At 34.3% G+C, this 25,702-nt stretch overlaps 1 protein-coding gene and 1 long non-coding RNA gene across 2 annotated transcripts in view; one reads left to right on the top strand and one right to left on the bottom strand.

The window, feature by feature from the left end:
- Positions 1–2,158: 2,158 nt before the first annotated feature.
- LOC119070673 overlaps positions 2,159–25,702 on the top strand; it is a 73,526-nt gene continuing 49,982 nt past the window's right edge. Inside the window, exon 1 of the mRNA XM_037175112.1 lies at positions 2,159–2,700. The gene's annotated coding sequence lies outside the window, so the exon portion shown is untranslated. The remainder of the gene's footprint in view (positions 2,701–25,702) is intronic.
- Positions 18,794–19,574, bottom strand: LOC119070678. Its single transcript, XR_005086542.1, has 3 exons — positions 19,466–19,574; positions 18,989–19,082; positions 18,794–18,918 (listed from the first exon to the last, which is right to left on the bottom strand). It is a non-coding gene; the product is annotated as an uncharacterized LOC119070678 (long non-coding RNA).

Genomic DNA, 25,702 nt, shown 5'->3' with positions numbered 1-25,702 from the left:
ACGTAATAAAAAAAAAATACCGAAAATAAATTATGTGTTGCCTTAGCCTACGTAAATCTAAATTAACCAACCTACTATTCACATAAAATACAAATTCCCTGTAATGGACATTATTCAAATTTCAATTTGTCACTACAAAATATAAGAAAACATTTCGCATTAGATTTGTTATGGATGTCACTCCTGTACATACATAAGGGAGAATACTTTTCTTTGAAAAGTCGAAGTAGAAAAAATTCGGAGACGAGTGCTTCTCTAAAAAAAATTGCCTTCTGTCCCTTCAGTCATAGTAGAAATTTTTAGAAAAACTCGAAAATCTAGACAATTGTAGAGTTTTCTAGAAATTTGTCTACAAAATCATGGAATTCCCGAATTTTGTTTCCAATTTTCCAATTTGTAGAAACTTTAAATTGCAGGAATTTTTAGAAAATTTTAGAAAACTTTTCCTAGAAAAAGGGCCTTGTATACAAGTGTACACTGGAACGGATTTTGCAGCTAGATCAGAATGGGCGTACTAGTGCAATCAGAATTTGATTGAGACTTTTGACTATTTCAAATGTACTCAAGATGTAAATACGCATCAGACATACCTTTGTATATCTAACGTGAACAGAGAATTTGTTGCGTGAGCGTGAACGACCGAAAAGGAAAATGGAAAATATGAAAATCAACTACAATCAATCATCATCATCCGTTTTGGGGTTTTCTTTTTTTTTTCATTGACCTTTGGCAGTAAAACTTAAAGTGTTTTTGATGTTTTTATAATCGGTCATTGGATTTCGGCGAGTGAATTGATAAAGAAAACTGGTTTACTCTGACATTACCGGATCGGTGTCATTAATCAAAGGAAACAAAACTCGTCAAACGTTTTACGAAACGATTAACAACTCAGAAAAATAAGAAAATTCCATTCCTTCTCATAGACTTTCTGTCGCAAGTTTCTATGAGATCATGAAAGAAGTTTAATGCAGAAGTTGAATATTCTCACATTTCTTTTGATTAATGCTTAAAACAACATAACCGACATCTCTCACGAAACCGTGGAATGTGTTTACTTTAGGACCTTTAGCCATGTGTAACTAGTCACAATTTTCCACCAAAGAGATTTTTCTTCCTCCAAAAGTCAACCAGAACACAAGCACAAGCATTAGGGTTAATTATTTAACGCTCACCATTGTCTTCCGATACTTTGTTTCCCCACATTATTAGCAGCAACGTTCCTAAAATACCAACCATTCATTAAATGCTACCGTTGAAACTATATTGTTAATTATGCCATCCCCGGACACAAAGGCGGTATAATGTTCGTGGCGCATATAAAATCAGGTAATAAAGATGCATTTTTTATCGACTATATGTGCTGCTTCTTTATCCCATTTCCCGATAGTACAATAAGTTTCTGTTTCCGTTAACGCCATATGTACACACCGAGAACCAGCAGAAAAACAGGTATATGGCTCCGTAGGTGGATACATTTTAAACACCAAATTGAGACATTTTACATTGTTTTATGTACAACAGCCATATACAGCTGGGGAGTAAAGACTTGTCGCCAAAAAAATACGATTTCATTTCAAAGTGAACATTTTCAAAGGTAAAATGTTACAAGTCAAGCTTTATAGGCTGGTAGAATTTACATAACAAACTTGTTCATGGCCTCAACATGGTGAATGGTTTAAATGTGTCTATTGCAACGAAGACTACACAATATTAATATTGGATCTTCCTTACTCTGGAACGACACATACCCAAATAAAACAGGGGTAGAGTGAAAGCATAATTTATTCATCACAACATACGAAAATAAAGCAGCCGCAAGCAACTCGTGTTTCACCGTATTCGAAAAGATGATTTATCCCGATAAGCTTTTTTTTTCGTCTATCTAGGCAAATTAAATTTGAAGCTCACATTCGGAGCATGGTTTTGTCTCTCGAAAGCTTTTTTTTTTGTTCCTGCTCCGTTTTCGTTCGTTCGGAATCATTCGGAATATCACCCCACCACCGTCATTACATCTATATATGTATGTTGTCATAATCGTGCTCTGTTCTATCCCGTTGTATTCGGTTATGTATATGTGGGGTGCATAAAGTAAACAAGTCACCATATACTATGAAAATGAAAACTTTCTTAGACTTTCCCCAACAGTTTGTTGCTTAGTGTCAACATGTTTAGACGCGGTGTTTTTGGTGTTTAGATAGACCCGTTTTTATCGTGTAGAGAAAAGTGGTTAACTATTGGATTTGTATTCAATTAACTTAAAATGTGTCGTTGTATTATTGCTGGTGTGGTTTGTCTTGTCTAAATGTAAGAATTCAAGTGGTTTTCGTTTTGATTTGTTTTAAAAATGTTCCATACGAACAATGTTTAATGTAAGATAGGCACAGTCCTAACAGATAATTTTCGTTCGTTCTTTTTGAGTGGAACCAAAGGACCAATTTAAATTAAAATTAAATTCATTTGTGTGATAAAAGTCTTTCCTTTGTTGTGCTAATTAGCTTTGCGCGGACCTTTGGTCAAAAAAGTGTAAGAGAAAAAAAAACTGTGACGAACAGTGACCCAACAAACAAAGCCAAAAGAATTTAAAAAAAAAATATTTCGCAAAATATTAATGTGCTGCAATAATGAGGAGATTATTAATATTTTCTTCGAAATGAACAACAGGCAATCAATATCAGTTATTGGATAATAAATTTAATGAAGGTCAGTGGACGTAGTAAAATGCGATTTTTCTGTCCCCTAACCACAAGTTTTTTTTCTTCTATTAATTCTTGCACGCTATATGACTTTTAATGAGCTTAACCTTTTGTTGTATTTTTCATGAGATATTCAGGTAAAAGGTAAACGTTGCATGATGGCGGAAAGGGAAAAAATTTGGTTCCACTTCTACATTTTCCGATCAAAAATTCCGTTTTCACTTGTTTCATTATTAAACAATTTCACTAAAAGAGACATTCTTTCCACCGAAAAAAAAAATGGGAAAACATTTTTTTCATAACATAATCGATAAGCAAATTTCAAGACAATTGTACACGAAGTTATCCATCCTTATAAAGTCTGTCATAAAAGAATGATTTCAACAGAGAAGTTGTATTAAAAGATTATAACGACATTTTTGTTCTTGACTGTTTTGTTCTTTTTGTTGCTAATAAAATTTTCATTCAACAAAAGCCCAACAGACTTCGTTTTGTTAACTGACTCATTCTGCCTTTAGCAGTTGTCCATTAATGACGTTCAAAATGCAAGATTTCCGTCTTTACAATTTCTAAATTGGAAAGAAAATTGAATTTGAATGAAACGAAATCAAAATGTTTTCGAGCGAAAGAAAAATGTCGTAAGAAAGAACTCACAAGCATTGGCTCAGCTGAGTCAATTGAAAAGATTTTCTGAATTAACAATTTGAAATAAAAATGTACAAGTCTTACGAATGATGCACGGAAACTGTCTGCTGGATGTCAGTGTGTCACTAGAGTTTCTACTACGACTGTGCCTTTTTAGGAGCGACTAGACATTTGTTATTGACAACGATGACAATAATAAACGATTACCTCCAGCTAGTGTCTTGTTATATAAAATGTATGTTAAAACAAACGAGGTAAAAGATTCTGCTGCAAACACGAAACGACACTTTAAACATTTCTCGACCCCCTTAGCACTTTCCGGAGTGCCTAAAGTGCCTGCTCTAGCATTATCACCTACGTATTAAAACAAACGAAGTAAAAGATTCTGCTGCAAACACGAGACGATACTTTAAACAAAAGAAGTAATAGCTATTTAGTTACAATGGATGAAACTAGGAAATTCCAACAAAAGCGAATTTTTGAGGTCACAGCGGAGCGAATTACCGTTTTTCTTCACAAAACAAAAACATTACAAAAAATTTGAAACTAAAATGACAGGTTGGTCGAGAAAATGTCTATTTTATTACCGTTTGTTTTGACCAAACAAAGCGTCAACAAAACGTCATTTTCTCATGGTATTTTGAGTGGAGAATAGTTATTTACATGACAAGGGATAAAAAGTGGAAAAGTCGAGTTTTCGTGTGAAGTTTGTTGATCCGAGGCGAAGCCAAGGTCAACAATCACACGATAGCGTGATTTTTCAACTTTTTATCCCGAGTTTTGTAATAAATTTTTCCTAACTAGGTTTGTAATATCGGGACTTCGTCGCGCATTTCTATCGTCGCTTCGGAAAAACGTTGTTCGTAACTCATGCTAAAAAGCTTTTTTTGCGAATTCGATTCCAGAATTCGCATCCGGCTCGTGCTGGAAACTTATCATTCGCCTTTTAGCATTCGTTAGGAAAATTACATGCTTTTGAAGCCTAAACCAATTCTCTTGTTTTCCCTAGGTGTGTAATAAGCCACTTTCGACTCTAGGTAAAACAAAAGCATGTAAAATAAGTAAACACACTACACAAAAGGTTTATTACTTATTTTATCGCAAATTAACACTTACTATTTTCGAAAGGCTACACTGATCGCTTACTAATATGGCACAAACATTGTCTGATGACCAGCACAGCACATCCAAATATATTTAGTTTTAAAATTAATTTCAAAATCCTAAATCCAACAACCACAACATCAGGGATCACTTAATACCAACATTTTTTGAGACTTGTCTGCCACATTTATTACATTTTCGTTGAATAAAATACAATTGTAAAATGCATTATAAAGGATTCATACAAGTACCTCATTGCATTACGTATAAGCTTCTATGGGAAATATGTTAAATCCTAGCGAATATGGTAGCCTTGCCACTAGATAAATTATAATAAAGACTATTCGTGAATTTCGTAGCATTAACGAGCATTAATGAACGAACGTGATGCTTTGGAAACCACAAAATGATTCGTCCTTCTAACGTTTCTTTGGTAATTTAATATTATGCAAAATCAACATTCTCCGTGCATTTCTAAATATTAATTACACAGCATAATGACAATCATATTCGTTTCATTAAAGTGTTATTAAATTAAACATTTTTTAGGTATGTCGTTGAGTATGTCTAAAAGACGAAATTAATGAATTGAAGTAAAAGATTTGAAATCATTCGGTTGTAAATAACGAAAGAAGTTGGTAACAATATGGCTTAGGTTTCAATTCAAATAGTAGTCAAAATGCATAAATCTGTTAATTCTTCTGATTCAAATATCGCATAGTGTTTGTCATATAATCTTTTATCTCATTAGACGCAACAGAAAATCTCATATATTAAAGACACATTGACAAGATTTCAGCGCTTATCTTTGCCGTAGCTATCGAGACCAGATGGAGTGAAATGAAACAGATTTTCGTTATTTTTCCTAAACATCTTGGAAAATTGAACAAAAATTTGAAAATTTAGTAGAATATGCCATATTCAGTATGACAAAAAATGAGAAAATATGGGATAGGATAACTTAAAAATTATAACTTTTCCATGGATGCGAATTAAGAGCGTACAAGGGTTTAGCTTCGGACAAGAACAAGAACCAAAATTGTGCGAAAAATAGGGCATGTTTAGGAACATAGTTCTCAGGATGCAAGAGATGGAATACAACAAAAAATGGACGAACGGTTAATTTGAACCTTATTTAACAAAAATGTGTTTTCACATTTCTAATATTGTTTCGTTTTCACGAATATTTTTCACAATTAAAAACGTCTGCAAGACAAAAAAATTTTCCACTTTAGGTACATTTTTTCGGCAGTACATCGAGAATAATCACATAAGTTACTATATCAAAACCGTTTCTTTTGTCACGAACCACGAAATTTTGTTGTCAATTTTTTGAAATAAGTTTTTATTTTTAAGAAATTAACCAAAAACAATTTTGTTTCTATCACGGCGGCCATTTTGTTCTCTCTAAATTTCTATGATGGGTGTTCAATTAAAAGAGATGACGCTATTTAGTATTTGGTTTGTGTCCCAAGCTAAACCCTTGTACGCTCTTAATTAATACGACGATTCATAAGTGGCTTTTATTCTTCCCTTTTCCAGAGAATCGAAAGAAAATGTGCACGAAAGATAGGAACATGTAAACGAATCCACCAACTGAAGTTTAGTACTTCTGAACATCCAAACATTACTGCACACTGGTACATACGTGACTGTGTAAATTTAAATTCTCGCATAAACTTTAAAAATGATTGAGCAACAACATTATTAATTTTGAATAGCTTTTTGTGAAGTGAAGTTTCGAAAAAAAAGAAAGAAAATGAAGAGAAAGTTATTAATGCGCGGCAAAGAAAAGAAAAGTTTCAAGATCACTAAATGCGGTCTAAATGGCAAAAATTTACATATCTCATATTCAAAATTTATTTAATGAAAGAGTGCTGGTTATAAAGTTCCATTTCTTTACAATTTTAGTTTGTTACTTTCACGTTTTTGTTTATTTTTTGTATTTTATACAATATAAAGCCGGAACACCAATTTAAATTTACATCGGAAGAATAAAACTCTCAAACAAAAATGGTTTCAAGAATATAATTCCAACAATTACTCATAATAGCAAGCAGAAGTGTACTCCATATACCATAACTGATGAGATTAAAGTAGAACGGCGAGTTGTTTAAATTTATTTTCTTAAAAATTGTAGAAAAGAACCAACGGCCAGAATCACGTCAATCTTGCTCTCATCTGATTTTTACGTTCGGAACTGCCCGAGGAGCGTAATTCCAAAGTTTTAAAAGTTTTTTTCAGACAAAAAAAAATTCTTAAAAAAGTTGTTTCTTTTTGGCAGTTTTTAAAGCATTTCCGACCGGAACTTCTATTTTCATTTTCCATCTAAGGAAGTTAGTTGTACAACGTTTGAGATTTAACCTAACTGAAAAAACCATATATGAATCAACGGAAGGACAGAAAAGCTTTTATTTCTAAAACAAAAGTCTTTTTAAATAATGATTTGCCAATTTGGCAATGCCAAACCAACTTTCATTTATGCATTACGGTAAATCATGGATTCATGGTAAATCCAACCGAACTTTAATCAAATCGTTCTGTATCCACGCATGTGTTACTGTTGTTTGTCCATTTTAGAATGTAGATTTTCGATGCAGGCTGTAAATATCTCGTATCCCACATCAGTGGAATATCGGAAATCAGGAGTTTTGAATTTTTTATGAGAGCCGTTTCTCTACCATGGTTGCTGTGCCGATTGTTGCGAAACAACAACGACCAGTTCACTGGTGTTGCAGATTGTAAATTCGTACGCAAAGTCTCATAGTAAAATTTCTGGTTGCACAAACTATACCCATAAAGAATTAAAATTTTCAACATTAATTCTGAAAGATAAGCTAATTTGCATTGGTGTACATACGAACACTGTACACATCGTTTGTTAAACCACCGTTCACTACAATTTATTATAGAGGTGTTAAGCTACAAGTAATTTGCGACCGGCAGTTAGTAACCGTATGTAACAGTAATAAATTACCAACGTTCGTTTGATGAAAAGATGTGTGAAATGCGGAAATGCTGCAGTGTTTGCTTTAAAACCTAAAGAATTTTTTGATGCATCGTATCAGAACTAAACACAACACCCTGCTTCTTATTTCAAAACTTCTTTTAAAGTCTTAAAAGTAAAACACACATTGTTTGGTCTACAACTTCATTTCATTAGAATGATTCAAAATCTATTACTTCACTCGGTAACATTCCACATAAAATGCTTGCCGTCTGTGACAGATTACTCCGTTTAAAACTATTCAGAAAAACCATTCCATTCCTTGAGGAATTGAAATCAATTCAACCGAAAAAAAAAACTTGTAATGAGAATTTTTCCTTGTCATTCTCGAATTAACTCTAGCGTTTCGTGCAATTCCAAATAATATTCTTCACTACACAGCAGCGCGTTCCCATTCCGATATCATTATTTTCAATTCCCATAAAACGAAGACTTTTTGCACATATTACAGAAATGGATGTTTTGTACTTACATTTTGCCAGCGCTTATACGTCATTGAAAACACAAGAGACATGAAAGGGATACGGAAATTATTAATATCTCAAGTCTTTTGTGTATTGAGAAGTAGGATATTAAATCAAAAGAAGTAAACATTAGGACTTTTGTTCATTTTCTTTTATATATGGAATGGAAACGTTGTAGTCTTGTACAGTATTTAAGGAGTGGGTAACTGATGAAATTGTTTTTGTGTTTTGTCGAATTTGACATATTTATTTTGAAGGAACATAATAATTGGCTAGAAAGGATATTTAATTGTGTTCGTTAGGTCTTAATACCAATTTATGAAGACTGGCAATTTATCGACTGAAAAGATATTATCAAGAAATTCTATTCAGTCGTACTTACGTTTCGGCGGAATTACTTCAGGTGAACAGGACTTATCCAAAAGTAACATGTCCAATAGTTTTCTTATAATTCACTTATGTTTCCAGGTCCGACTAATTACGAAGTATAAAGTCGGTCAAACTGTTTTGTTATTTGTTAGTTTTAGAATTTACGAGGGCACGAACAATTTATTGAACAGTGAGCTGATGTGTAACCTTAGCGAATTATACGAAAAATGAAATTGGACTTACCACATTTTGATAAATCTAACGTCAGGTACAATATTTAGGAAATTATCGCCTTCTTAGAGACTAGACTATAATTGTTACAACAGGCCCATGGCATGCCTATCTGGCTATATTTACCTATCCTATCCTAAGTCGACTATCATCATTATCATCATAATTCTCTGAGGGAAGTTTGCAAACAGCCACAAATCTTGTCAGATTTAAAGGGGGAGTGGGATACATGAAATGGGAAGCAAGTATTTACGAATATGAAAAATGACTACTGATAATTTAGGGCTTCGGGTTTGAATTCACTATCAGACAGATCTGGTGCAACTAGTTCGATTCATTCCAATTATCGAACATTGTTCTCTTACATCTACGTACATCTACGAATCATTAAATATAGAGAAGAATCTTAAGATTTCACAGACGGTAAGCATCATTAGAATTTTTAACGAATCTGCTACTTGATTTTATTGAAATAAAATCTATTACTTGAGATGATTATTTACTTTGGTCGTTGTTGTCGATAACAAGTGAATCTGCGTAATTCCACGATTTGCCATTCTCAGTTAACCTCTAATTAGCCGACGTAGTAATTTAAGAGGCATATCCCCGATAGCGTGGTTCGGTGGGTACGGAGAAGTCGGAATCGAAGGACATTATTGCAAAAGTGTGGACAAGGAATGAAGGTCGAATAATTCTCTAAATATTGCAGACAAGATTTATTAATCATTTGGGTATTCTAGTATTCCATTCATTAGTCGCATTACATTCCGTATTGATTTTAAGTTCTAATTGTTTATCTCATAGGTCCATGGGGATGAAATTATTCTTCTATAAACTTAGTACGTTCAAGGAAAGTAGGTAATTGTAGAAATAGATTGGAAATTACTTAATCTTATGGCGTTAGTGAGTTCCCAGAAACTAATTTCTACGTTTTCGCTTGAACAAAGGAAGGTTGACGAAAATACACCCATTTTCAGCCAATGTTAGAGACCTATGTACTAGAAAATATACCTAACCGATTGAGGCACTATCTTGACGTCAGATTTTATGAGAAAGTGATGATTATTATTGTGTTAACTCGACACTGACGACCAGGAGACTTAATTTTTGGATCGATAAATATGTCTACCAAAGCTGAGTTGCGGCCCTATATTGTTTAGTAGATGAATCGCAAGCTGTAAGTACATTATATGGATATGCCATTGCCATTAGCCTTTAGATAATATGTTATTCCGGCCATGGTAATTCCCTCGGTAATTCCAATAAACTTCATTTTCATTGTCTGAGTGAATTTTTCTTTTTAATTTTTAAAATGAATGACTTTTCAAATATCACGTCCAACTAAAAGTTATTTTCGTCTAGACAAACGTACCATTTAGCCAGCAAATTTATTGAAATTTTATCGTAAAACTAGCGAAAATATATGGAGTCCACTGACATTTATAAACTACATCAATTATTATACCCGTACGACACTCTCATTTCTTTTCCATTTCTATTGTATATACACATCCCATTGTGGCAAGCACATCAAGCTCATTTCATTTCTATTCAAAAGACATTCATTTCAGACTTGTAATAATAAAATGATTAATCATATCCGTCCACTCTCTGGATGAATGAACGTTCCAACATTTCCATGCACATCAATTTCTTTGCTAAGAATAGGTATTATAAGCGATATCGTTCGTCTTGCTATATGTATATTAAACGTGTGCATAAATTGTGCTTTCCATAAGTTTTATTGCAATTTCCCCGACATTTCGATTAAATTATATGCTGCTGCTGGTGTGCACTCGTGCTATTCATTTTCCATCAATTTTGACATTGTCATTTTTTGTAACTAGGAAGATGATGGATTTATTGTGAATCAATCATAAGACTCACATGCTCGGAACATGATTGGTGCTTTTATTATGTAGACATAAAACACTCAGTTTTCACATGTTTCCCTTAAATTACCCGTCCACGAGAATTGCCAACATCTGTTGAATATCACATTTTCTTTCAAACAGGCAGTGAATGGGAGAAAAAAATAGATGAAGTTATTACAATGGTAAGAGTGTAAATGGTGTGCTTTTTTGTCGTAGATATATTGAATATGAATTACGTGAAACACTCATCACTAATTGAAAAAATAAATTATGTGTTCGGAAGGAAGAAAAATTTTCTTTTTGGTTTTCTATGGTAAATTCATATTCAAAACTTTTTTGTGTTCAACGGACACCTTATCCATAATGTGATTGTCTTAAATGTTTTAATATGTACGAGCCACAGTACATACTTAATTATAGTTTTTCGTGATAACATGTTGAAAGGGGTTGATGTTAATGGTATTTCGAGTCACATTATTAATCAAATGAAAGTGATTTTCCGTAAATGTGTAGATGTTAAGTAAGCGTTAGACGATTTGTTTTACCGTTATGTCAACTACATAACAGTCATAACTCTCGTGGATGTACTCGCACCAAGCAGTGCGTATACTCTACCTGTAGGCCTTTCTAAGGCCGACATTCGTACAACATTACAACAATTTAAAATAATTTTTTCTTGAGTTATTGCCGACAAATTGTTTAGAAAAAAGCGAAAGATACGTGTTTCCTAGAATTGAAAGACGAATTCAACGAGCTATCACTCATTAAAATCGGAGACCGCTTGTTCCCAAAGTTAAAATCGCCTAAAGATTTGGCGATATGACTCATAAACTGCCTTACAAATCTTATTAAAAACAAAGCAAAAATTCTTTTTCTATGTAGGAAACCAGTGAATTTTCTTACCTTTTCTATTACTTCTGTTGTTAAAACTGCTTTCTTGTCCACGTTATGAAATCTATTACTTCACTGTCTTTCACACTTATCGCGTTATAGAAAAAAGATGATCTTTTTATTCTTTAAGTTGTCATTGGAAAGCATAGACCAATCAGCAATAATAGTTTTTTATGTTTTAATTGCATTTCGGATGAAGACGAACTGAAATTGTTAAATTTTTACCCATTTTTTAACTGCTCACATCTCAGCAGTGTAGGTGTAGATGAATTTTAAACCCAATAAGATCTCAAAGTTCCGAAAGTACATGCAATTACCTTTCTAATGACAACTCATACGATCTTGTAGGTTTCGTGTATCTCAGAGGTAGGTCCTCCATAAGAAAAGTACATGTTTTTGGTTGTCGATAGGCTCCCACTGATCGCTCGTGTGCATTTAATTTTTAGTTTACTTTAGTTTAGTTTTAGGGACCAGTAGCTAACTTGACGCATAAAAATAAATCCGCTGTAAAAAGGGTCCGATTTTCACGCCGCTTGGATTAAACATTTCACTTTATTTGAAAGTATAAGGAGAAATTAGCTGGAGCTCATTTAATATTCGTGTTTCGTTGATGGTCATTTTTCTCATCCACTGAAACTTTGGAAGCCTTTGTGACTAAACCCTCCCTCCGTAGAAATAGTAGTTAAGGTCACAGCTCGAGCCGAAGGTAAGTGATGCAATCATACAAGGGGAAACTTTCCAAACAAAGTTCTCTTATTGAGCCCTAGGAAAAACAGTTTTAACCCTTACGTCAACTAAGTAATGACACATTTTATGTGGTGCAGTGAGTAGTAGTATATTACTATACAAGGGAAGGAATTTGATATTTTGTATCCAGGTGAGTAAAAGTGTTAGAGGGCCTTAGCCCGAGGTACTTTTACTCATCGTGATACGAAATATTAAATTCCTTCCCGAGTTAAGTATGACGTTTTCCTTTACGAATGAGGGAAAGACTTTTCCCTAGGGACGGAAAGTCCATTTTCCCTACTTAGTAAAGGAAAAGTACTTTATTTGGCTTTCGTTAAGACTTCAACGTAAAAATCACTTAACCTCCAGCTATCTGTTGGATTAGGATTTCACTTTAGTTGACGAATATTACTAGTTATCAAAGCATCGGGTAATAGACAAAGTCCTCTCGTTCTTTACTTTTTCATGTTCGGTCTTTTCTCATACTCATCGATACGTCTTCTAAATAAATCAACAAATGGTATGTAGAACCGATGACTGAAAACCTATAATCAAACGAACATTATAAAGTTGTTCTGAGTGTTTGCGTGATGTTCTAGACATCGTTTAACATTACCAAACCTTTATAGCGCCTTAATGTTAAACGTTTTTTTTTCCTTTTTTAATTAACAATTATAAACGCCCAATGTATGTCTGCTTATCTGTTTATCTATTTATCTATTTGTCGGTCACAAATTCCCAGCGTGAAAAAATCGCAAATAAAAACCCCAGCCAAAAAAATTTGGCAAATTTGGTGCGACATCTGTGTGATGAGTGTGGAATTTTTTTTTGTGGGAAAATTTGAAATTTTTTTGGGTCAAACTTTTTATTGGCAAAGTCTTAGAGTTTTGGGAATAGAATAGGTGAGTGTGCGCAAAAAGTGGAAAAATTTGGGCACTATCAGTTTTTAGACTTATCTCGGGAACTGTGGCAGATGGAAGATTGGTTTCTTCGGCAAAGTCTTAGAGTTTTGGGAATAGAATAGGTGAGTGTGCGCAAAAAGTGGAAAAATTTGGGCACTATCAGTTTTTAGACTTATCTCGGGAACTGTGGCAGATGGAAGATTGGTTTCTTCGGCAAAGTCTTAGAGTTTTGGGAATAGAATAGGTGAGTGTGCGCAAAAAGTGAAAAAATTTGGGCACTATCAGTTTTTAGACTTATCTCGGGAACTGTGGCAGATGGAAGATTGGTTTCTTCGGCAAAGTCTTAGAGTTTTGGGAATAGAATAGGTGAGTGTGCGCAAAAAGTGGAAAAATTTGGGCACCATCAGTTTTTAGACTTATCTCGGGAGTTGTGGCAGATGGAAGATTGGTTTCTTCGGCAAAGTCTTAGAGTTTTGGGAGTAGAATATGTGAGTATGCACAAAAACTGTAAAAATTTGGGCACTATCAGTTTTTAGACTTATCTCGGGAGTTGTGGCAGATGGAAGATTGGTTTCTTCGGCAAAGTCTTAGAGTTTTGGGAGTAGAATATGTGAGTATGCACAAAAACTGTAAAAATTTGGGCACTATCAGTTTTTAGACTTATCTCGGGAGGTGTGGCAGATGGAAGATTGGTTTCTTCGGCAAAGTCTTAGAGTTTTGGGAGTAGAATATGTGAGTATGCACAAAAACTGTAAAAATTTGGGCACGATCAGTTTTTAGACTTATCTCGGGAGTTGTGGCAGATGGAAGATTGGTTTCTTCGGCAAAGTCTTAGAGTTTTGGGAATAGAATAGGTGAGTGTGCGCAAAAAGTGGAAAAATTTGGGCACCATCAGTTTTTAGACTTATCTCGGGAGTTGTGGCAGATGGAAGATTGGTTTCTTCGGCAAGGTCTTAGAGTTTTGGGAATCGAATAGGTGAGTGTGCGCAAAAAGTGGAAAAATTTGGGCACTATCAGATTTTAGACTTATCTCGGGAGTTGTGGCAGATGGAAGATTGGTTTCTTCGGCAAAGTCTTAGAGTTTTGGGAGTAGAATAGGCCGGAAAAGTAAAAAAGTCGGGAAGTTAGAATCGGGTGTTTCAATTAGGTTTTTGGAATTATCTCTGGAACTATGGGAGATGGAATATTGGTTTCTTCGGCAAAGTCTTAGAGTTTTGAGAGTAGAAGACGGCGGCATTAATGAAAAAGTCGGGAATTGGGAATTAGCTGTTTCAATTATGTGTTTGACGGAATTATGTGTTTGGCGGGATTAGGTGTTTCACGGGATTAGGTGTTTCATGGTATTATGTGTTTGACGCGATTGGGTGTTTAACGGGATTAGGAGTTTCACGGGATTAGGTGTTTGACGCGATTGAGTGTTTCACAGAATTAAATCTTTGACGAGATTAGGTCTCAATCTTAATTCAATTCCAAAATTTACTGATCTTCAGTTGAGATCTCAACTCAACTTAATTCCTAACTTTCTTCTCGCCGTAAAGGCGTTTTGTTGGTTCCTAGGGAGCTCATCATTTTATGAAATGTAACGTAACGGAGTTTTGTTCGTCCCTACAGAATTCATCTTTTTACGAAATGATTACCAATTTTCTTTGTACATAAAAAGCGGTTTAACACGCCGAGCGATCCGGCCCATTGCCCCGGAGCGAAGCGGAGGGCCGCAATGCGAGCCGGGCGCCGGAACGGTGTCGGTAACTTAGGAGTTATTTTTTTTTCTTTCGCAACGTCTAATAATTAGTCTGTGTAATTTTTGTTATAAAAAATTTCAATTTACAGAACCAAATTATAGACGGCAACTGAATTCACCCTTTAATAAATTGTACTATTGTTGGTTTGTCATAGAAAGGTAAAAAATTGGTTCTGGAGATATTATAACTAGATATGGAAATAATAAATGTATGGAATGGAGATAAAACATATTAAAAAGTTGAGATAACAATTTCAGAAAAGAAGATAACATCAGAGATTAAAAATTTAAAAATGGAGATTTCAAATGGAGATAAAAACAACTAAAAACTGAGATAAACAACATGAAAATGCAGAAACTATGAAGTATTTGACGACATAAGGGGTTAGGTGTTTGACGGGATTAGGTGTTTGACGGGATTAGGTGTTTGACGGGATTAGGTGTTTGACGGGATTAGGTGTTTGACGGGATTAGGTGTTTGACGGGATTAGGTGTTTGACGGGATTAGGTGTTTTTCGGGGTAGCTTGCTAGGCGGCGATGTGGCGCGTAGCGCCACGGGAGTCGACTAGTTTAAGTAGAAACCACAACGGTTGGTCACACACTCTCAGAAAATGAAACGGAAGAATGTGAAAATGTCGTTTTGATTGCCAACGTGCTGTTCATAAAACATTTAGCATTTGCCTCTCACAGTTGCTTTATTTGTGAACATGAACAATGAACCGTATTACATATAGCCGGAAACATCATCGCTTGTATTCTGTGATAAATATTGTACCTCTAAAAACAAAAGCACACAAACAAAAGCCATACGCATGATCTAGGTTACAATTTTTTAACGATTTCAACACATTTTAATTAAAAATTCTCATTTCATTTTCTTGTTATTAATAATAAAGGATGTTACCTACACCCAAGGTATCGTTATATGAGAAACTTTGTGATCCGTTTGTTTAATACATAGGACGTGGTGTATTACGTCACGTTATATTAAGGTTATAATATGTTCTAAAAATAGAATCATTCTGCGCAATTTTCCGCATATCTCATCTCGAAAAAAAAGAACGTTAACAACCCATTCGATGCTTTTTTTCTGCATAAAAAATATTAATTCCGGCCACTAGTCTATACTTTCGCATTGGACAAAAATTGGCATTATAATATCGATATATAACATGCATCGATTGTTAATATCCACGCACGATTTAGATCATGTTCTGTGTTGTTCTTTGTGGTGTCATGGACACAATCAGTATTTTATGCAGCTGGTGGATTCAGTGTAGAGAACAAAAAATTTTATCGGAGAAAGGAATACGTGACACCCAAACATTTGCAGTCTTTTTTACATTATCCCTCTGTTAATATTGACTCAACCGATTTTTTATCTTTACCGTTTCCATAAAAACCACTTGCGGATATTCCACGAAAACTTTCAATTGTGCTTGGGAAAAAGTTTACCGAGCGAAATTTATGTGCAACATTCATTGGACAATCCATAAATGATTAGAGGAAAGATTTATACGGCCGAAAAACGGCTTTCTGTTGTTTTCGTTTCTTTCTTTTTTGAGAGACTCATACAAAAGTAGAGTGGGCTAATGGGTATATAATGCCGGTCTGTATCATATCGATTGCGAATGTTTGAGCAAGTTTTATCTCGTTTTAATAATTTATTTCCCTGAAAGATAATAAAGTTGTAAATTTAGGTACCGAGATGTAAAGTTAATCGGAGAAACGGTCGTTTATAACTTTTTTCACAGACTTGCTTTCCGATCATCAATAAAACTGTCGAATCTTTTACTTCTTTTGTTATAGGTGTTTCGAAAGGATTGATATAAAGTTAAGATCTCAGCTTTACTTCAAAAGATTCGGCATGCATTTTCCCGAATTTTCCTTTTTTCGTAATTTTCACAAAAATTTTTTTTTTGAAATCTTTGAAAATATGAAACAATTTTAGAAAATGTTGGAAGATTCAAGAAAATATGGAAAAATGTTTTTCCAGAAATAGTCCTTTAATCGCTTATTTATGTCGTCACTCTTCTTAACAGTTGAAATAAGCTATTCCCGTCTTTGAATGGTTTTGTTTAAGTTTTAATTGAATTCAGTGTTCAGTGGATCGCTGGGATGTGTAGATCTTTTTGATTTCTAATTTCAATTTAGACAAATTAGATTCGAGAGCTACAACTATTTCAAACTTTCAAGTCCTTGTTTTTGAATTTTCATTTTGACGAGTTTGTATTGCGCACACTCTGCACGGTGTGGTTGAATGGAGTTTAATTAAATATGTCGTCGCAAATTTGATATTTTTGGATATTCTTAGTCTGCTTGTGACCCTGAACAACATTCCACAAAAATTTTTGATTTTCATCCGTGCAGTCCGGAGCACCCGTACCAAGGCTCCCTAGAGTGCTCTGTGGGTGCGATAGAACTGATTGGGGTTGCAATCGATAGGGAATGGAATTTTGATAGTCAGAGTACAAAAAAAAATCCCATGGATTCAAGGTGGACAGGTGGCGACTCATTGAAGTTGAAAAATGACGATCTTTGAAAGGTTCTACAGGCGTGGATACTTGAGTCACAGAGGTGGTAATTAGTTGTACAAGTAGAGAGACATTAGCTCTACCAATATCCAAAAAATTACTTTTCCAAATTTTCTACATAGCAACTTTATAGTGGTTCAAAATTTTTCTCACTTTTTTGGCCATAGTTGTGAAACTCAGCAACACCTAAGTCACACTCATGATAGTTTTTCGCAGACAAACTGCTTAGATTTGTTTTGCTGTTAGTCTCAGCTTTCCAACAACACCTCACTTGCTATATGTCTGGTCAACAGTGCCGTTCTATTGAGTGCCTAAGTGAGGTAAGTCCATCTACGACGAAATTTTAAAAATTAGTAAACATTAGTAAATACCAAGGCCTATTTTAGGTAAAATTTGCCATAATTTACCAAGATCTCTGGTAACTTTTGGTTAACTTTTCCAAATATTTAAATCTACCGATAGATTGGTACAGGCTATATTTGCCATCTGAGCAAATATAAGGGGAAAACGAGTATTTACGTTTCGGTTTCCTAGATTTTATTTATTTTCTATTGTGAAAAAGGGGAAATGTTGTGCTTGTATGGGACATGAATTGCTTATCTCGTGCGACACTCACCTCAACTCTGGAGCGTTCTGCGCCAGTGATATCATAATTTTAATTAAAACATTAAAGGCAATAATGTCAAAATACTGTGCCGTCTTTAGAATAATTCTGTCGCGTCATTTGTAACATTTTCTTTATCTCGATTTTTACTAACAATGTTTCAGCTCGCTCGCTGTTATTATCTTTATGAATTTAAAATTCAGCAAATAATCGGGGGGATCTACTTGCAGAAGTGCTTTTAGTCAGTTTAATCATCAAATATGCGCTCAATGATATTCATGTAGGGAATTTGTACGTTACAAGTTATATTTAGTATTTCACTTTTTTCTCCGTGCACAATCGACACGGTTTTTCTAGGTGAAAATGGTTTTCCTTGACCGTGATTTTTACATAAAAGAGATTCGGTTTCCTCTATTTTTCCAAACGTTTCCCGACTTTATTGTCACATCATCAGTGTTTGAAAAAACACTCAGGCAACTGATAAACCAACAAACACTTTTTAACAAACAATGTAAATCTAAATTATCTTCTGTTACTACGATGATATTTATACAAATAACTTGAATTATTTTTGTCATTCTATCACACATTCAATTTTGTTTACTATTTTGAAGGACTAGATTCCTAAATTTCTGCTCATGAAAATCTTTACTTTCTTACATTGAATACACGATGAATTGATATGAAAAGAACAGTGGGATGCATTTAAATTGACTCAAATCGGGGTTTTGACTTACTTTTACAAAAAGTAAATAAAATCGGAGAAAATAAAACAGGCGCTGCGAACAATGAAATTTTTATATTTTTTAACGAACAACAATTTAATCACAATTATCCACTGCCATAATCATAAACTGTTATTTTAGTTCGCAACTATTCTAGTAGCAGTCACATCTGTACCACCCCAATAGTGCGTTACAGTAACCACCTTTAAACTGTAGTTGTGAAAAGAGTACAGTAAAAGTTAGTAAATCAAAATTGAAATCTCCTCTAATATAAACACTTGCCTTGTTCGATTTGCAGTGCGAATTGCACTTATATTCATTATGGTCCCAAGGACCATTGCAACCGAATCCACGACCAGTCAATGTCAAAGGTTGATCGGGTTGAGCAGACAATTCTGCGCCGGGTACTGCAATACAAATGCAAATGTGAAATGTTTAAAAGTTGAAAGAAAAAGAACAAAGCAAAACCAATCTTACTATTCATCGACTGAACGCCCATTCCGAGTAAACAAACGAGTGCGAGTAATATTACCAATTTAGTCATGATTACTTGTTTGCTCGATGATGTTGTCTATAAACGAAATTGGAAGGATAAGAACATTAGATGATGTATAAGTAGCGTAGTTGCACCAATTAGAAACCTATTTACACTATTTACAGGTGACGTGTGAGCTCGTTGTTCATTTAGTTGAGCAATATTAAATCAAACTGCATGATTTATGTTTGAGGTAACAAACCAATACAGGGACAGGGACAGGGACTATTTTTGAGAAAACATTTTCCTATTTTTTCTTGAATTTTCACAGATTTTGCCATATTTTCCTTAAATTTCACAAAAAAATTAAATTCGGAAAAATTCTAAAAAGTTGGGAAAATGTGAGAAAATTTTAAAAAAGGGAAAATACTTTCACTAGTTACTCCGATCTCTACCACTCGTTTGACAATTTCACTTACCAAAATTGATCCGTTGAAAGTATTTATGTTTTGGTGAAAAAGAACTGATATCAAGAACGTATTGCGTGCACAATGATCAAATTGGCAACATGCGTCGCATATTTATAACAATTTTTGTAAGAAAAACATAATCATAAAAAAAGGTATAATTTGATGTGAGAGATATGAGAAGGCTGTAAAAATTAATTAGACAAATTCAAAGAAATATGGGTCCATTTATCTCGTACAAACAAACCAACCAACAAACAAACATTATTGTTTACAACAACACGTTGAATAGAATTACTGGTAATTCGTTATACTTCCGCAAAAGTGATAACTGAGATACAATCCAGTCTGCTCAATAAATAATAAAATGTATTTACTCGCTGTACCCCCCCCCCCAGAATAGAGTCATTATATGAAATTTGATTTAAATTTTGTTTTTGGGGGTCCTCGTGAGTAAGATGCTTTTGTAGTAACTGTAAAGTCAAGTCGTTGCCTTTCTTACAGCACATACGTGTCGCACAAATTGTACATATCGTATTGGTGGTAGTCATACGTAGCGTATATTCATCGGACATCTAATGTCGAGTACTCTTAGGGCTGATTTTATGTGTAAGGGCTTAGGGCTGATATGTGTAAAAAAATGTGGCCTTCGGAAGAAAAAACTCAATCTGTGAACTGAACATTGACAAGAGCTGTGACGGTAGTTACGAAGATTAATGATATTTCAAAAGACTACACTTTCTAACTTCCATCTTAAAATCTTTTTAACATAATATTAGCCCTGAGAGATAATCGATCTTAGCCTTCAGATGAACTCATAGTCTACCATGTCCTCTCCTCCAAGCGGAAATGACATGCCGACTACGAAATGTAATTTTTCGAGTTTTGAGCGCACCACATAAGCTACGTATGGTAGACAAAAAATGTATGACATCGGTTCTGGTGACTTGGCACCGAGACCTATACATACAGGACCCATTTTAATATATCGAAATTCACCAAATTCACAAGAATCACCAATGCTGCAGCCTCCAAGCACATCACAAATACACAGATAGAAAATTTAAAAGTGGAATTTTGTATGACAAAGGCCAGTACGTAGCCACTGAATCGGTCTTCCGTCTCAAAATGTTTTTTTTTTGCAACAGACGTAATACATTTAATGTTAAACTAAGTCACATTTATCGTATGGGGTCTGCGTAGTCGGTTCGTTGTATAATCGGTTAATCAATCAGCTAATGAAAAATTTATAATGGTAAAGCGAATGCATATACATCTTCTTTGCTGGAAGTTTTGGGTATAAATTTTTAATGGTATTAATGTTTCGGAAAGAAATGTAGTGATGGTTGTAATCCAGTTGAAGTTGAAGGTAGCTTTAAAGATAGCATGGATGAAAAACTTATCGATAGTAATGTCTGATAGTTTCATTTATTTACCGATGTAGAAATGGGTTTAAAATTGGGAAAAGGTTTTTTTTTGGAATGGGTATCAAGAAATGGTTCTGTACCATTCGCTATAGATTTTAGAATAGAAAATTGATACATGGACCGTTTATGACAAGAATACGCAAGACAATCCGTTATCTACTCTAAACAAACGGTGCTATAAGTTTATAGCGGAATATCATCATGTATCATTGGACGTCTACCTGGATACGTTGAATTATGCGCATAAAAAAAATTGACGAACAAAGGATGAAAGGAATATGCTCATGACATGTTCATCATACCAATCAGCTAACTGTTAACGATGATTGATAAGGTAAAATAGTTTATCCTTCGTTTCGGTTATCCAATTTCATCACTACGAAAATTTGAAGCATTTCATTTTATAAATAAACAATCAGCAGTAAAAGTCTTACTGAGAAATGACAATTACGTGGACGATTGAATTTGTTTACAAAATAATGAAAAGTGGAAGGACGATTCATAAAACATTTGTTTTCTAGAAATATCGATTGAAGGCCATAACCTATTGCCCGAGAGGCTTTAGACCGTTTTTTCCAGAATCACTTTAAAAAAAATTAATTTTTTGCACTTAATGCAGTTTACAAAAAAATGGTAAAAATATATTGCAGCAACAACATTTCAGGTGTTACCAATGGAATTTTTAGCCCCGTACGAAGTACGAAGGGGCTTACAGGATTACGATGCCGTGTGTAATTGATGGAATTCGAAGCAGACGGTAAGGGCAAAGTGTTTGCCTATGTTCATAGATGACGAATCCGCAATAAAAATTTGGGCCGTCTGTCCGTCTGTCCGTCACGTCGATATCTTGAGTAAATCAAATCCGATTTCAAAAATTTTTTTTTCCCTGAAAGATAGTCAAAATAGTGAGGCTAAGTTCGAAGATGGGCATATTCGGGTTGGCCCTTCGTGAGTTAGGGCCACCTAAGTGATTTAAGGTCTTTTGGTGATATTTATGGCAAAATAAACGATGGAAATGTAAATGACACGGCAAATGATAGGTATTGTCAATACCAATCCAGGAAAAAAAAGGTTTTTAAAATCGGATGAGTGGACCGTGAGTTAGGGCCTTAGAAGTGAAAAGCTACTAGGGCCCTATGTGTATTTTACATAGAACTCAAGTAAATTTAATCCGTTTTTCGTAATTTTTGTTTCATTTGGAAGGTAATCGAAAGCCGAATAGAAAGTTGTTGAAAAAAAAAATAAATTTGGGTCCTTGGACTAAGGCCACTACTAGGGCCCTATGTGTATTTTACATTGAACTCGAGTAAATTTCATTCGTTTTTAGTAATTTTTGTGTCATTTGGAAGGTAATCGAACACCGAATAGAATGTTGTTGAAAAAAAAATTAAATTTGGGTCCTTGGACTAAGGCCGCTACTAGGGCCCTATGTGTATTTTACATATAACTCGAGCAAATTTCATCCGTTTTTCGTAATTTTTGTTTCATTTGGAAGGTAATCAAAGGCCGAATAGAATGTTGTTGAAAAAAAAATTAAATTTGGGTCCTTGGACTAAGGCCACTACTAGGGCCCTATGTGTATTTTACATTGAACTCGAGTAAATTTCATTCGTTTTTCGTAATTTTTGTGTCATTTGGAAGGTAATCAAAGGCCGAATAGAATGTTGTTGAAAAAAAATTAAATTTGGGTCCTCGGACTAAGGCCGCTACTAGGGCCCTATGCGTATTTTAGATACAACTCGAGTACATTTCATCCGTTTTTCGTAATTTTTGTTTCATTTGAAAGATAATCGAACACCGAATAGAATGTTGTTGAAAAAAAAAAATTTGGGTCCTTGGACTAAGGCCGCTACTAGGGCCCTATGTGTATTTTACATATAACTCGAGCAAATTTCATCTGTTTTTCGTAATTTTTGTTTCATTTGGAAGGTAATCAAAGGCCGAATAGAATGTAGTTGAAAAAAAAATTAAATTTGGATCCTCGGACTGAGGCCGATACTAGGCCCTATGTGTATTTATACTCAATAAATTAAAATTTTAGGGCTATTTGAAATTTTTGTTTTATTTGAAAGGAACGTCGTACGGGGCTTCGTAATTGCGCTATGCGCAATTTCTAAGATGTACACATTCCATAATAATTTTACTTTAACTACTTTAACCGGCGCAAAGGCTTACGGTCAAAGTAGGGTGACAGACGCACTAGGGTCACGTACGCAATAGATATACGGGTATGTACGGGGCTCAGTCGCAGCAAACGCTCCGACTGTTCTGATGGCTCGTTTCTTTAACAATTAGTTTGAGGACTTTATCATACTAAAGTTTTGACCAATATCGGGAAAATATAACGGTAGCTCCATTAAATATAATGGTAAGCTAAAACAAAACAATCTTCGAATATTACAACATTGCAAATGTAATCACAGATGTAGAGACTATGCATTAGCTTTTTACAGACGGCAAGTTTTCGAAATTTTGAATCTATTACTTCCTTTAGACGAAATAGTTTGAACAGATTGAGACATTACTTCATTTGTTATAACACACAATTTAATTTATAAGACCATATTAGTTAGTCGCTTATTTTTGTCTTCTATGCCGATAACAGATTATTATAGCTGATTTTAAAAGAATACCTACAGCAGGTCTGGAGATAACTGGTCATTTTAGATTTGCTCTTGAATCCACATAGGCAAAAAAAAAACTTTCCTCATTTAGTGCTAACGTGTTTTATCAATACCCTATCTAGCAAACAAACTGCTTTAATTAAGGTGGTGAAAGAATCAAGTCGCCTTTGGAATTTACATTGAGATTACAGCTTACAGCGTAGTCAGTCAAAATGTAGAATGTGTTTGTAGAATACAAAGAAATAAAGTGTGAATTTGACACAGAGATCTGAGAGTTTGGTTGCTAGAGAGAGTATTGCTTTCATGGATGTCACCAGATTGACAAGTTGACATGACATCCAATGCTATAAAATACCTCTGATGCATAAATAGCTGTGAACAGTGGGGCTATGAATCAAAACATCTAGACGTTATCTGAAAACGAATCTGTGTGTCTTGCTATAGAAAATTCCAATTTGAAAATTAATCCAGCATTCGATGAACCGCAACCATAAAATGACGGATAAAAAACAAAACTTTCATTGCATTTTTGATGCAATTTTCTCAGTCCATTCCATTCTATTATAATCGCACAGCGACACAGCGGCAAATGTACGATCTGGTGCTTATATTGGCGAATTCTTTTTGCTCTCCCGTTAAATTCAGTTTCACATTTAAAGTTCATATCTTCTCGCACTCATACATAATATGTGTGATGTCATTTTGGCTATCCAATCGGAGTACATCTGATTTATCTAAAAATTGGTTGGTGTATAATTCTTGCGTTTCGTGTATATACGAACTTTGTTGATGATGTTATCCACTACATTTTCCGTTCGTTAGCTTTTGGTCGACTTTTTCCATCGCATCACTTTTAATGAAATCTTTTCAATCCACTGTGTACGATTTAACTTTACGATGCTATCTAATCGCCAAACATGAAGAATAGAATTGTGTCGCATTTTTTGTGTTTTTCTTTCTACATTTTCATCGAAAATAAAAGTTCAAACACACTCAATGACTTACCAAAGAAAAATAGAAGTTAAAGTCATTATATTTCTACTGGTTACACGCTTAGCACACATGAAGCAACATTTTTTCTCGTTTCTTTTCAAATAAAGAATTTATGACTTTGATTTTTGTTATATCTTCTGGGAGGCAGGGGTGAAATTAATATCGGCTATAAAACATATACCGGCTTTAAGTATATGTGGATGATGGGAATAAAAGGTGGGGTGGGACATTATAATTGAATTTTAAATACATTCTGCGTGCGGATTATTTAATCGTAAATTTTTACAATGAAAAAGTTAATTCGTTTCGATTTTAGATCGAATTGGATACGGAAGCTTATTATCTTTTCAATTTTTCAGTTCTAATTCGCTTGAATATGGCGTGAAATAATCGTAAAAACGGAAAGTTTAATGTTCGAGTATATGGAAGACGGAGGTGAAAACGAGAATTTTAGCGAGGTTTTTTTTTTGTGAACTGGATCGATAATGGAATTTTCAAGAGACTTTCGAAGAAGAAAATACTTCCGAAGAATTAATTTCATTTAATAACGGTTCCAAATAAAGTTTTAATTGCCAGCCAAATAGGTCTGTTTCAAAGTATTTGCTTCAATCGTCGTAATGGTCATTGTACGTACAATGACTCTTATCAGTTAATTTTTCGTTAATCTCCGATTACTCACCTACATTAAGTTACCAAGAAGATATTAAAAATGAATTTGTATTTCTAGTAAATCCCAATTAATTTATAGCCTGCCATTAAGATAGTGAATTCACATCCGTTCGTTTAGCAATAATTTCATACAACGAACCTACCAATGATTTTCAAAAGTTTTATTAAATTTTCTAGTCCAACAGCTCTTAAAACATTTCTCAGTTTGTAGGTTTTAACATTTCAACATTAAGGTTACACTTTTTGGTTTCGACTTCACCTGGTCGTTTGCTCCGTTTTTGCGTTTTTTCGCTCTGTGAATTAATTTTCGGAAAAAAGCATTTTTGGGAAAATATGGGACATTTTTCGACCCAAACAGTCCTTGATAGAGAAATGTGTATAAAAACAACGAAACGACCAGCCGAAGAACCAAACGTGTAGCCTTTACGTTTAATATCACTGTATATAGCAGAGGCATTTAGCATAAAAAAGACAGCGGGTTGAACGAAAATCTCGGATAACGAGTAGGATTAGTGCAAAGATTTTCCTCTGTAGGT

The sequence above is a fragment of the Bradysia coprophila genome (genome assembly GCF_014529535.1).
Source record: "Bradysia coprophila strain Holo2 chromosome IV unlocalized genomic scaffold, BU_Bcop_v1 contig_106, whole genome shotgun sequence".
In the NCBI taxonomy this organism is placed as follows: domain Eukaryota; kingdom Metazoa; phylum Arthropoda; class Insecta; order Diptera; family Sciaridae; genus Bradysia; species Bradysia coprophila.
Note: the sequence above shows the minus strand (reverse complement) of the source record. Positions and strands in the feature narration are given on the sequence as shown.